Below are 15,393 nucleotides of genomic sequence, written 5' to 3'. Positions count from 1 at the left end.
GTGGTTCCAGACCACCACAATGAAGGGGATATTGCAATAAGGCGAATCAAGTTATTTTTTTGGTTTTGCAAGGCATGCAAATGTTACGTTTCTGCCATACTATGGTATATTAAGTGTACAATAGTGTTATGTCTAAAAAGTGTACAATCCCTTACTTAAAAAGTTCTTATTGCTCAAATATGCTACCATAATCTGAGCTTTCATTGAGTCATAATCTTTTCATTGGTGGAGGGTCTTGCTTCAGTGTTGACAGCTACTGACTGATGCGGGTAGTGGTTGCTGAATGTTAGAATGGTAGAATGGCTGGTTGTGGCAATTTCCTAAAATAAGACAACAGTGAAATTTCCCACATAGATTGACTCTTTCTTTCACAAGCCATTTTTTCTATAGCATGCATTGTTTGATAATATTTTATCCACAGTAGAACTTATTCCAAAATTGGAGTCAATCCCCTCAAAACCTGCAGCTACTTTATCAACTAAATGTATGTAATATTCTAAATCTTTTGTTGTCATTTCAATAATTTTCCAGCATCTTCACCAATAGATTCCATCTAAAGAAAGCACTTTCTTTGCTCATCCATAAAAAGCAACTCCTTATCCATTAAAGTTTCATCATGAAATTGCAGCTATATTCACTCCCATCTTCAGGACCTATTTCTAGTTTGGTTTTCTTTTCTCTGTTGTTTTTTTCCCCCACCACATTTGTAGTTATTTTTTCCACTGAAGTGTTGAACCCCTTAAAGTCACCCATGAGAGATGGAATCAATTTCTTCAAAATCTTCTCAGTGTTGATATTTTGACCTCTTCCCATGAATCACAAATGTTCTTTTTTTTTTTTTTTTTTTTTTTTTTTAAAGATTTCATTTATTTATTTGACAGAGAGAGATCACAAGTAGGCAGAGAGGCAGGCAGAGAGAGTGAGAGGGAAGCAGACTCCCTGCCGAGCAGAGAGCCCGATGCGGGACTCGATCCCAGGACCCTGAGATCATGACCCGAGCCGAAGGCAGCGGCTCAAACCACTGAGCCACCCAGGCGCCCCGAATCACAAATGTTCTTAATGGTATCTAGAATGCTGAATCCTTTCCAGAATGTTTTCCATTGACCTTGTCTAGATCTGTATGAGGAATCACTGTGTATGAAGCTATATCATTACAAAATGTATTTCTTAAATAATAAGACTTGAAGTCATAATTACTCTTTGATCCTTGGGCTGCAAAATGGATGTTGTGTTAACAGTCATCAAAGCAACATTAACCAATCTCATTGTCCATCTCCATTAGAGCTCTTGGATGACCAGGTGCATTATCAATGAGCAGTAGTATTTTGAAAGTATTTTTTTTTTCCTGGGCAGTATGTCTCAACAGTGGGCTTAGAATGTTCAGTGAACCATGCTATAAACAGATGTGTTGTCTTCCAGGCTTTGCTGTTCCATTTATAGAAATAGGCAGAGGATATTTAACAAATTTCTTAAGGACCCTGGGTTTTCAGAATGGTAAGTGTACGTTGGCTTCAACTTCAAATCACAAGCTGTTTTAGCCCTTAAAAAGAAAGTCAGCCTGTCCTTTGAATCTTTGAAGTCTGGCATTGACTTCTCCTCTCTTCATCTATGAAAGTCTTAGATGACATCCTCTTCTAATAGAAGACTGTTTCATCTACATTGAAAATCTGTTGTTTAGTGTAGCCACCTTCATGAATTATCTTAGCTAGTTCTTCTGGATAACTTGTTACAATTTCTACATCAGCACTTCTTTTTTCACCCTAAACTTTTATGTAATGGAGACAACTTAATTTCTCACACCTCATGAACCAACCTCGGCTAGCATCAGACTCTCCTTCTGTAGCTCCTTCACCTCTCTCAACCTTCACAGAATCGAAGACAGTTAGGCCCTTGTTCTGGATTAGCCTCTGATTTAAGGGAATGTTGTGGTTGTTTTCATCTTATATCCAGACCACTTAAATTTTCTCCATACCAGCAATAAGGTTGTTTCACTTTCTTATCATTCATGTGTTCACTGGAATAGCACTTTTAATTTCCTTCAGGAACTTTTTCTTTGCATTTATATCTTGACTAACTGTGGCACAAAAGACCTACTTTTTGGCCTATCTCAACTTTTGACATGCCTTCCTTAATAAGCTTAATCATAACTAGCTTTTGATTTAAAAGAAGAGATGTGCAATGCTTCCTTTCACTTGAACACTTAGAGGTCATTGTAGGGTTATTAAGTGACCAATTTTAATCTGTCTGTATCTCAGGGAATGGGGGGTCCTAAGGAGAGGAAGGGAAATGGGGGAATGGCCAGTCTGTGAAGCAATCAGAACACACAACATTTATTCACTAAGTTTGCCTTCTTATATATGCACTGTTTGTGGCACTCCAAAATAATTACAATATTAATGTCAAAGACCACTGATCACAGGTAACCATAAAAATATAATGATAATGAAAAAGTTTGAAATACTGTGAGAATTATCAAAATGGGACACAGATACATGAAGTGAGCAAATGCTGTTGGAAAAAGGTGCTGATAGAGTTGCTTAAGGCAGGGTTCCCACAAGCCTTCAATTTGTTAAAACTGTAATATCTGCCAAGAACTTTAAAATGAGATAGGACTATATCACCTACTGTTCTTCCTAATAAAAATGTCATCATTAGGACACATAAAAGAGACTCTTTGTTGTTGCAATATATGTTCACATTCATTGTATAATATTCATAAAGTTGTTAAATACTTCAAAAATGGAAAGATTTATTTTTACTACTGCTTTTCCTGTGTTTGAAACTTCTCCACAAAAATTAAGCCAAGTTGTATGTGAATATGTCTAGCAACTACAAATCTATTTCCTCTTGAGGTAGCCTGTTCTATCTACAGAGAGCTCCAGAGTCAACATTATATGGAATCAAAAATTTTGTCCCACTGTTATCTTGGAGACACAGAGAACAGTTCATTCTTCTTCCCATGACAGCCATATATAAATGATTCAAAACATTGTATCTCTCCTGATTCATCTTTTCTCCAGCCTACCTCTTCCCAAATACCACAGCTTGCCTCAAAAGGATGAATCCTTGTTTTCCTCTGAATATTGGCTAAAAGTATATATTTCCCTCTTAAAATATAATGTCCAGAACTGATTTTAGTGGTCTGATTGCAATAGAGTAACTTATCTGAACTGTTTAATTATAAACAAGTACTTTTATATAAATTTTCAGCTCATTCACATTAAAAATGTTCTTTGATTATTGGACAGGGTATGGCTATTCATATTTGTAAAGTCCTTCACAGTAACTTTCATTTATTATTCTTCATGACAACCTTCTTGAAGTTTTGTATTTCTAGCTGAAAGAAATGCCTACAGTTCTCATTTTTACAAACCACAGATGATATTAAAGCTAATTATGCATAACATCAAAATGGAATAACTACTGCAGTATAGCTACATTTTATGTAGTCTCTTGATTGCTCTATGGTCCTTAAGACTTTTAAATCAGGATATGTCATGAAGCTTGATAATAAGATTTTCTATTTATAAGTGTCATATAACCATAAAGTATCTGTGGATTCACACATTTTATGGGACAGATCATGGGCTAAACTTCTGTGGTGTGGAAAGTGTTGACAGTTCATGACATGCAATAAAGAAGCCTTATTTCAGATATTCAGAGCAAACCTCACAGGCTTATATGGATTTATTTGGTGATGCCATAATGATAAAGAAGATTATTTCTTTGGTCTCTCATGTAACACTTCTTTTATTACAGCCTGTCCTGTATTGCATTTAATTTTTCCTCTACAAAAATGTTGTTCAGCTAAAATAGTGGTTTGACCGTTTAGGATATCACAAAACTATAGAATAAAGTACCCTTAATCAAACATAGGGAGGGGCTCCTGGGTGGTTCAGTCAATTAACATCCAGCTTTTGATTTCAGCTCAGGTTATGATCTCAGGGTCCTGGAATCAACTCCTGTGTTGGGCTCCATGTACAGTGGGGAGTCTGCTTCGGATTCTCTTGTTCCTTCTCCCTTCTCTCTCCCCATCCTAAGCACATGCACTCTCTCTCTCAAATAAATAAGTAACTAATAAATCTTCAAACATAGTCAGAGACAGACTATGTGTACAGAGATACTATATAGATAGTAAGCCTTCAGAAAATATCCTAATTCTCCAAGATACAAGATTGATACAAATACCAAGCTAAATTTGAAACTATCACCTGACAAAATTCAGCTTTTAAGAGACGGAGCACAATTAGTTTCATTCCTGTTCACTTTATATTTTGTTGCACTGGTTTCTTTTACATATAATTTCATTGTCTTACATTAACCATTCTTTCTAGATTTTTAATTTTTTTTCCTTTTAAACAACATAATGATAGCCAAATGTCCTTATGAAATGAGGGATGGAGGAAAAGAGGACAAAAAGTATCGTATCTCAGTATAATTATTATAGGCTCTCATTAGCTAGCTCGTCTATTTCTCTCTCTTATGGGTGTCTTTACATGTGACCCCAAGCAATCATTTGCCTCAAGAAATGTATCAGTGTGTGTTTAAACTGATTTGTGGTGTCACATGAAAAAAGTATCCAATTTTCAAATTCTTTTAAAATATTTTTTTTAGTGTCTTACTTAAACCAGGTAAAGTTTCTTAAAACCAGCTCATAATGACTTTGTCCCATGTCTCCATAAGAGGATGTGAATTTATCGTAGTAGATGGTACAAATGATACTGGTCTCAACTTCTTATGGATGACCAGCAAAATCCAAAGTGGTCAAAACCTATCATTTTTTTTTCTCTACTGCTTCAGTATGAATTTGAGGTCTGCTCAATGGCTGGAGACTACTATCTTCTCAGGAGTAAATTTAATCTCCAGATAAAGTCTTATGCTTGTCTCTTCCTTGTACTTAGAGATCTACACATAAAAGTGTGAAAGATCTTTGTTTAATTATATTACCCAAGCCAATGAACTTACATCTGCTGATTCTAGTCTTTAGCCAATGATGTAGCAAATATCCCCTTTCTAATCAGTATCTATAGGCCACTACCATTCCATATAAGAAATTTTTAACTGATTTATGTCAGCTGTCTTCATTGCAGTCTGGGAAGTTGAGGAACATAGGACAGATACATCTAATCAAGAGGAAGAGTATAAAGTTGAAAGTTTTAAATTATCTTATAACCAGCTGTATAAAAAATTCTACAAGTTTACCCTTTCAAATTATTTGTAGGCCATCATCTGGATAAAGGCATAGAAGCCTTAAAAGTGAGACAAGAAAGACAAGACCCTTGAAATGGAAACTCAATATATCCAAATTAAGTTTGCATTTGAAGTAGTAGAGAAAAAAAAAATCTTAAGTTTTGACCACTTTGTATATGTCTGCCATCTGCATGTCTTCTTTGGAAAAAGATCTATTCAGGTTCTCTGCCCATTTTTAAAATTGGATTATTTGGGTTTGGGGGACATTGAGTTTTATCAGTTCTTCATATTTTATTAACCCCTTATCAGAGATATCATTTGCAAATATCTTCTCCCACTTGGTATGTTGCCTTTTCATTTTATTAATGGTTCCTGAATCTGTGTAAAACTTTTTTATTTTGGAGTAGTCCCAATAGTTTATTTTTTATTTTCTTTTCCTTGCCTGAAGAAGTGTATTTACAAAAAATGTTGCTAAGGCCAACGTCAAAGAAACTACTGCCTATGTTTTCTTCCAGGAGTTTTTTGGTTTTAGGTCTCACATTTATGCTTTTATTCTATTTGGAGTTTATTTTTGTGTATAGTGTAATAAAAGTCCAGATTTATTTTTTTTTATGTAGCTCTTGTGTTTTCCTAGCATCATTTATCGAATATTCTTTCTTTTCTTCATTGTATGTTCTTGTCTCCTTTGCAACAAGTTGACTGTTATAATAAATGTGGTGTTGCTTCTCAGCTTCCTATTCTGTTCTGTTGATCTATATCTATATTTGTGCCAATACCATACTGATTTGATTACCATGGCTTTGTAGTATGTAATGAAATTTGGAACTGTGATAATTCCAACCTTTTTCTTCTTTCTCAAAATTGTTTTGGTTGTACTGGGACTCTTAATGGTTCCATATAAATTTTAGTATTATTTGTTTTAGTTCTGTGGGAAATGGTGTTGGTATTTTGATAGAGATTACATTGAATCTGTAGCTTGTTTTGCATAGTATGGACATTTTGACAATACTGATTCTTCCAATCTATGAGCATGGAATATTTTTCCATTTGTTTACATTATCTTCAACTTCTTTCATTATTGTTTTATAGTTTTTAGAGTGCAGGTCTTATACCTCTTTAAGTTATTCCTAGGTATTTTATTCTTTTTGGTGCAGTTATAAATGGAATTACATTCCAAATTTTTCTTTTGCTTGTTACTACTATACAGAAATGCAATTGGGGGGTTGCTGGGTGGCTCAGTTGGTTGAATATCTGACTCTTGGCTTGAGCTTAGGTCATGATCTCAGGATCATGAGACTGAGCCCCGCATCAGGCACCCTGCTCAGTGGAGGGCTGCTTGAGATTCTTTCTCTCCTTCTCTCACTGACCCTTCCTTACTTATTCTTTCTCTCTTTCTCTCAAAGAGAAAATATTTAGGAAAAGGATATGTAACTGATTTCTGTGTATTAATTTTGTATACTACAACTTTACCGAATTCATTTATTCTAGTAATTTTTTGGTAGAGTTTTTAGGGTTTTCTCTATATAGTATCATGCTATCTGCAAATAAAGACAGTTTAACTTCTTTGCACATTTTGATGCCTTTTATTTCTTTTTCTTGTCTGACTGCTATGGCCAGGACTTCCAGTAATATGCTGAATAAAAATAGTAAGAGCAGAAATCCTTGTTTGTTTCCCATCTCAGAGAAAAAGCTTCCAATTTTTCAATATTGAGTATAATGTTGTATACTGGGGGTATATATACTGTGGGAAAAACTGTGGGTTTTTCATATATGGTCTCTAATATATTACAGTATATTCCCTCTAAACCCATTTTGTTGAGGGTTTTATCACGAATGGACATTAAATTTTGTCAAATGCTTTTCTTGCATCTATTGAGATGATCATATGATTTCCATGTGTTACGCAGTTTTGATATGGGAGTATTGATTCATCCTTGCATTCCCAAAATAAACCCTACTTTATCATGGCAAGTGATCTTTTTAATGTATTGTTGAATTTGGTTTGCTAATATTTTGTCGAGGATTTTCACATCTATATTCATTATAGATATTGCCCTATAATTTTCTTTTTTTAGTAATGTCTTTGGTTTAGGTATCAGGGTAATGCTGGCCTTGTGAAATGTATTTGGAAGCTTTTCTTCCTTTACTTTACTTTTCTTTTTTTTTAATTTTTGGATTAGTTTGAGGAGAATAAGTATTAACTCTTCTTTCTGTGTTTGGTAGAATTCACCTGTGGATCTCTCTTGTCCTGGACTTTGTTTGTTGGGAGTTTTTTGATTACCAATTCAATTTCATTACTAGTTTTTGGTCCATTCAAATTTTCTATTTCTTTCTGATTTATTTTTCTTTTTAAAATTAATTAATTAATTAATTAACTTTTTTGTTGTGTTATGTTAGTCACCATAAAGTACATCATTAGTTTTTGATATAGTGTTCCAGGATTCATTGTTTGGGATTCATAACACCCATGAAATCTGTGCCCTCCTTAATACCCATCACCAGGCTCTCCCATCCCCTACCCGTCTCCCTTCTAAAGACCTCAGTTTGTTTCCTGGAATCCATAGTCTCTCATGGTTCATCTCTCACTCTGATTTCTCCCCTTCATTTCTGCCTTCCTTCTCCTAATGTTCTATGCTATTCCCTATAGCTATTCCTTACCCATTAGCATATGTATTCCATATGTTCCTTATGTTCCACAAATAAGTGAGACAATAAGATAGTTGACTTTCTCTGTTTGGCTTATTTCACTTAGCATAATCTCCTCAGTCCCATCCATGCTAATGCAAAAGCTGGGTATTCAACCTTTCTGATGGCTGGGTAATATTCCATGTGCATATGGACCACATCTTCTTTATCCACTCATCTGTTGAAGGGCATCTTAGCTCTTTCCACATTTTGGCTATTGTTGACATTGCTGCTATGAACATTGGGGTGCATATGACCCTTCTTTTCACCACCTCTGATTTAGTTTTGGAAGACTCTGTAGTTCTAGGAATTTGTCTATTTCTTCTAGGTTGTCTGATTTCTTGGCATATACATTTTTGTAGTAGCCACATAATCCTTTGTATTTCTGTGGTGTCAGTTGTTACTTTTGTTTCTGATTTTATTTCTCTCTTTCTGTTTTTGTTTTTGTTGAGTCTGGCTAAAGGTTTATCAATTTTGTTATCTTTTCAAAGAATCAGCTGTTGACAACACTGATCTTTTCTATTGTTTTTTAGTCTATATTTCATTTATTTCTGCTCTGATTTTTGTTATTTCCTTCCTTCTGCTGACCTTGGACTTTTTTGTTTTTACAGTTCCTTTGAGTGCAAGATCAGATTATTTATCTCAGTTATTCATTATTTCTTGAGGTAGGCCTGTATCTATAGTTTCTCTCTAGAACTGCTCTTGCTGTGTCCCAAGGATTTTGAGCCATTGTATTTTTATTTTTATTTGTCTCCATGTACTTTTTAAATTTTTCTTTCATTTCTTCATCGGCTCATTGCTTATTTAGTATTATGTTGTTTAGCCTCTACATGTTTGTGTCATGTTTTCATTTTTTTTTCCCGCTGTCCCCCAATTTTTTTTCCCATTTCTAAATTTATTTATTTTTTTTCAGCGTAACAGTATTCATTGTTTTTGCACAACACCCAGTGCTCCATGCAATACGTGCCCTCCCTATTACCCACCACCTGGTTCCCCCAACCTCCCACCCCCGTCCCTTCAAAACCCTTAGGTTGTTTTTCAGAGTCCATAGTCTCTTATGGTTCGCCTCCCCTTCCAATTTTTTTTTTATAAACATATAATGTATTTTTATCCCCAGGGGTACAGGTCTGTGAATCGCCAGGTTTACACACTTCACAGCACTCACGATAGCACTTACCCTCCCCAATGTCCCTAACGCCCTCCCCCTCTCCCAACCCCACCTCCCCCCAGCAACCCCCAGTTTGTTTTGTGGGATTAAGAGTCATTTATGGTTTGTCTCCCTCCCAATCCCATCTTGTTTCATTTGTTCTTCTCCTATCATGTTTTCATTTTTAAGTTAAAATTGAAGTTATATAATTTCCTAATAATATATTTCATGAAATATATTTCATATTAAAAGTGTCTGAGGCTATTTAATCTTCAATAAGTATAAATATTGGTCATATTTCTCTTAATTAAAATATAAGAATAAATTTATATTCTGTAAAATATATCAATATACATAATATATCTTTATATATATTTATATTAATTGAGAGTATAGCAGTTTCCATGTTTATTACCTTAATAATTTTCTACTCTACATATGTCTTCAAATACTGCCTAGAGAAATAAACTGGATCTGCTTTACAGATGCTGCCTAATATTGCCACAGCACATGATTTCCCAAAAAAATTTATAAATAACATCACTAGTCTTATAACACTTTTGCTCCAAATAGAAGCACTGTATGATAAAAATCATTTTATAGAATATAAATTTTCAATTGCCAATTTTTACCTCAGTGGATTTTTCATTGAGATATATGTATGTTTTTGTATATGTGAGATTTCCAGTGATCTATTCCGTATAATTAAGTTCCATGCTTACAAAATATAAATGGTTTTTACATCTCTACTTAATACATTATAAAATTATAAAGTCACCTTTTATAGTAATTCATATTCCATTGCCAGGACTTTTCTTATCTTTTTTCATATGTCTTCTGGGACTTTGTCAGACATATACCAACAACAGATAACAATTCACACTTTCTTATTGACTTCAGTGTGAAGTTCTAGTTATTAAAAGATAAAAACACAGGTATTCTAATACATCTAAGTTTTTTCCTAGTTAAAAGATACCTAAAACAAAGAACATTATTAAGAATACTTAGACCTATGGTATATCCTATAATTTCAGGGATATAGAATTATAAGTGATACATATATCACATGTTTTCTTTCATATGGTTTTATTACACACTTCTGTATAGATTAATATAGGTGGTCTTCAAAGCTGAAATGTCTGATATTCTTTTCTTCACCCTGAAACTGAACTGCTGGTGCCTTCCTCAGACTATAACTTTAAACTCCTAAAGTGTACTGATATAACAAATGAAACAAATCCTTGAAAATAAAGGAACATCTTTAAATAATGACAACTGATATGATTAAATTTTTTGAGCTAACTAGTTTTTAAAAACCGACTTGAATGAAAATGGTTTGAGTAATATCTATCAATAGCACACATTTTTCAAGAATTTATAGGTACTGTTCTGAGTACTATATGTGTATTCATTTTTAATACTCATAATGACCCTATGAGGTGGATACTATTTTTATCCACATTTTACAGATGAAGAAAATGACCATAGAAAGGTTAAATACTTGTTCAAAGTCACAGAGCTTAAATTTGAACTGTAAGAGTTTGGATTCAGGCATAGTCTTTACCTTTACATTCTACAAAAAAAGAGAGAGGACATATGTTTATGTACTCAAATTCAGTGTTTTTACTTTTTAATAAGAAAGAAATATTGGGAACAGTATCACAACTTACTATTATAGTTAGAATTTTCACAGAATAAGAAGAATCACTTCATATGTTCCTTACCTACTGGGGAAAGCAAAACACCAATCCATAGTTATTTTCAACAGTTTCTAGTATTATATAATTTCTTGAATCATGGTCTGTTGGCACCTTTTCTTCTTTTCTGTTTGATGGACAGTGGTGAGATACCAGAGACTTGTGGAATGGCTAAAAGGGTACAAAGATTTGCATTTTCTGCATTCTCAGCATCATCAGTTGCAGTTTGTGAAACACTTTTACTTGTATCTGAAATAAAATGAATTTTTATTTTATTTCTTATAAAAAAGACACACCCCTTGCTGCTGTGGACTCTGAGAAGCCGGGGTCGGTGAAGGATCTCAAGATGGCTGGGCGAAAACTTGCTCTTAAAACCATTGACTGGGTAGCTTTTGGGGATATCATACCCTGAAACCAGAAGGCCATTGCTAACTCCCTGAAATCTTGGAATGAGACACTTTACTCCAAGTTGGCTACTCTCCCTGAGAAACCCCCTGCTATCGACTGGGCTTACTACAAGGCCAGTGTGGCAAAGGCTGGCTTGGTAGATGACTTTGAGAAGAAGTTCAATGCCCTGAAGATTCCTGTGCCAGAGGATAAATACACTGTTCAGGTGAACACTGAAGAAAAAGAAGATGTGAAAAGTTGTGCTGAGTTTTTGTCTGTCTCAAAGGCCAGGATTGTGGAATACGAAAACAACTGGAGAAGCTAAGGAACATAATTCCATTTGATCAGATGACCACTGAGGACCTGAATGAAGCCTTCCCAGAAACCAAATTAGACAAGAAGTATCCCTATTGGCCTCATAAGCCAATCGAAAATTTATAAACCTGAGGTGGGGAGAGAGATCTGGCCCTCATATTATAAACTCTGGACATTAAAAATAATGGATACGGAAAAAAAAAAGAAAAAGAAAAAGAAAAAGACACACCTATGCTCAAATCCTTTGAGTGATAAAAGGAGCTCCACATATGATCTGTGAATCCTAGGTCAGCCTAAATTACAGCTTGAACTTTCTACAAAAATTCATAGATTCTGTAATCTGATGCTTCCCCTGGGATTATCTACAGCAGATTTGCTGAAAACACAGGATGAATGAATTAAAATACCCTTAAAATTAGCAAATTGGAATCTTTAGACTCATAAGTAATTTCCTTGATGATGTTTACTTAATTACAATTCTTACTGTACTTACTCAGGAAATGATGAGCCATCTATCTTTAGAACCATTAATTTTAGGCTATTTGCATACATAGAAGGTAACTAAGGAAAGAAAACAAAATAGCAACCTGATCATAATGCTTATATTGTTTCTCTGATGTAAAGTAGAAATGGAACTTGATCACATAATCACTTGAAATTTTCTGTATCTAGGAGAAGCATTAGATTGAAAGATTTGAGATACATAAAATGGTGTGCTGGTAAACTGATTCTACAAACCCCTGATTTGTAGTATTTGATTATTTTGTGACATAAATATTTCCACTATGTGCTGATTTCAAGCTAATGGTTTAAAATCTGGCTCACAAAATTCCTGAAAGTTTACTAATCAGCTCTTACACACAACTTAATGTATAATTCTATGACTTACCTAGTCCCAATGACAATGACTATAGCAGAATAATTGTATTATGGTTCCAATACTTCACCTTTTACCATGTAACCTTGCAGTCCTCCCACTGATATTCTGGACCCAGTCAAGTGACTTGTTTGAGCAATAGGATGTTAACAGATGTGACATAAGCAGGCAATTGAAAAAGAATCTTATATTTCCACTCTTTCTCTTGAACTTCTGTCATTTCCACTAGAGCATATTCAGGCTAACAGAGCCAAATTGCTTCTGTCGTTATAACTAATACCATTCTAAACCAGTTGACAGCCACCAATTCCAAGACATGCAAGTCAGCTTAGCCAGGATCAGAAACTTGTATACCTGACCCACTGCTGAATACAGATGCATGAACAAGCCCAGCTCAAGTAAGTAGAACCACATGGACATGTGAGATAAATATATTTATTACAAAATGTATTCATTGGGCTTTTCTGGTTGTTTGTTATGTAGGATTATTTTGCCATTAGATGATTGATACAATGATTATTTACTATTATTTGGCAAGCTTTAGTTAAGATAAAAGAAATTTATACAAGAGGCAATGTGCTTTGTAAAAGAGGTCAACATAACCTAGGTTTGAATCTGAGATCTACTACTTATAGGCAGATGGCCCTTAGAAATGTATTTAACCATTGTGTATATATACCACATCTTCTTTATCCATTCATCTGTTGATGGACATCTAGGTTCTTTCCATAGTCTGGCTATTGTAGACATTGCTGCTATAAACATTCGGGTACACGTGCCCCTTCGGATCACTATGTTTGTATCTTTAGGGTAAATACCCAGTAGTGCAATTGCTGGGTCATAGGGTAGTTCTATTTTCAACATTTTGAGGAACCTCCATGCTGTTTTCCAGAGTGGTTGCACCAGCTTGCATTCCCACCAACAGTGGAGGAGGGTTCCCCTTTCTCCACATCCTCTCCAGCATCTGTCATTTCCTGACTTGTTCATTTTAGCCATTCTGACTGGTGTGAGGTGATATCTCATTGTGGTTTTGATTTGTATTTCCCTTTGCGACGACGTGGATGGAACTAGAGCGTATCATGCTTAGTGAAATAAGTCAATCGGAGAAAGACAACTATCATATGATCTCCCTGATATGAGGACATGGAGAAGCAACATGGAGGGGTAGGAGATAGCAGAAGAATAAATGAAACAAGATGGGGTTGGGAGGGAGACAAACCATAAATGACTCTTAATCTCACAAAACAAACTGGGGGTTGCTGCGGGGAGGTGGGATTGGGGGAGGGGGAGCGGGCTATGGACATTGGGGAGGGGAAGCGAACCATAAGAGACTATGGACTCTGAAAAACAACCTGAGGGTTTTGAAGGGTCAGGGGTGGGAGGTTGGGGCAACCTGAGGGTTTTGAAGGGTCAGGGGTGGGAGGTTGGGGGAACAGGTGGTGGGTAATGGAGAGGGCACGTTTTGCATGGAGCACTGGGTGTTGTGCAAAAAGAATGAATACTGTTACGCTGAAAAAATAAATAAAATGGGAAAAAAAAATACAAAGCAGCAAAGCACTGTAGGAAAAATACAAATGTCTAATAAATAAAAAAAAAAAAAGAAATGTATTTAACCTCTCTTTACCTAAGTTTCCTCATTTTTAAATTATGGATAACTAGCCTTGCAAGGTCATTACGAAAATTAAATATACTTGTATGTATGTGTATCAGTGATTAAAAGCATGAATCTGGAATCTTACTGTCTCATGTTGAGTCTCAGAGTCACTTTTCATATTTGAAAGCATTTAGAATTACATCATTTCACTTACAGCACACATTGTAAGAGCTACCTATGCTAGAATTTGATACATGAAATAGAGCACCCAGAACACAGTAAGTATTCATTAAATGACAAATATCATTTAACATAACTATTTGTTTACTAAGGAAAAAATGAGTTTGATATTCTAGCAAAAGTAGTTATAATAATTAGTTATTTTTTTTAAAATTTATTTATTTATTTATTTGAGAGATTGAGATTGAGAAAGAGCACAAGCCCGGGGTTGCCAGGGGAAGCAGAGGGAGAAGCAGACTCCCAGCTGATCTGGGAGCCCCTCCGCGGGCCTGCTCACAGGATCGGGAGACCACGACTTCAGTCAAAGGCAGACATTTAACCAACTGAGCCACCCAGGCACCCCAGTTTTAATGTTAACAGAAATTATCTGGGAGGGAAGTAAAATGGTCAAGCAGGGTGAAGGCAATGTTTGTATGGGTCTCTTTGATTTCTAGGAAATAGTCCCATCAAATCAGTCCTCTAACAGCTTTAAAGGAGAAAATTTCAACTTGGAATCCATAAGCATTAATTTAATGAAGCTATTTAAATTGCTGGCAGGGATAGCAGGTGTTTATTTTTTTATCTCATATATCCATACAAGCTAGCTTTCCTAAGAGAGAAACTGAGGGAATCAAAGAAGGCCTGTCAACACACTGGCTTATATATCAGGATAAAGGCTTCTTAAATAATATGAAAAAAAATTATGTTATGAAAAACTTTATAATTATAAAGCACTTCAGAATTAATTTTTTATAATTATATATTTTATAATGATAAATATTATACTATATTATAAATATATATTTATACAAATTATATAAAATTATATATTATAATATATATATGTATGTATACACATACATATGTGTATATATAAATATATATAAATATTACAAGTATAAAAATATAAATATTATAAAATATTATATATTTTATAATTATAAAGCACTTCGGAAAGAAAAAAAATTCAAAGAGTTAAGAGGAAATCACAACTAATGCCAAGAGGTTAACATTATATAGAACCTGCCACAAAATAGAAAGATCTGAAATTCAGTATAATTAATTGTGAATTTGTACATTTTTTAAAAGATCTGTTTATTTATTTGGCAGAGAGACAAACACAGAGAGAACACAAGCAGGGGGAGAGGGAGAGGGAGAAACAGGCTTCCCGCTGAGCAGGGAGCGGGATGACGCTGGGATCATGACCTAAGCAGAAGGCAGCCGCTTAACGACTGAGCCACCCAGGCGCCCCTGAATTTGTACATTCTTAAACTGACTTGAC

General features: G+C 34.8%; 1 pseudogene; it reads left to right on the top strand.

Moving 5' to 3' along the window:
* LOC123955264 overlaps positions 1–11,786 on the top strand; it is a 29,272-nt pseudogene extending 17,486 nt beyond the window's left edge.
* Positions 11,787–15,393: the final 3,607 nt, after the last annotated feature.

The sequence above is a fragment of the Meles meles genome, chromosome 13 (assembly GCF_922984935.1).
Source record: "Meles meles chromosome 13, mMelMel3.1 paternal haplotype, whole genome shotgun sequence".
NCBI lineage: Eukaryota > Metazoa > Chordata > Mammalia > Carnivora > Mustelidae > Meles > Meles meles.
This window is presented reverse-complemented; position numbering and strand designations above follow the sequence as displayed.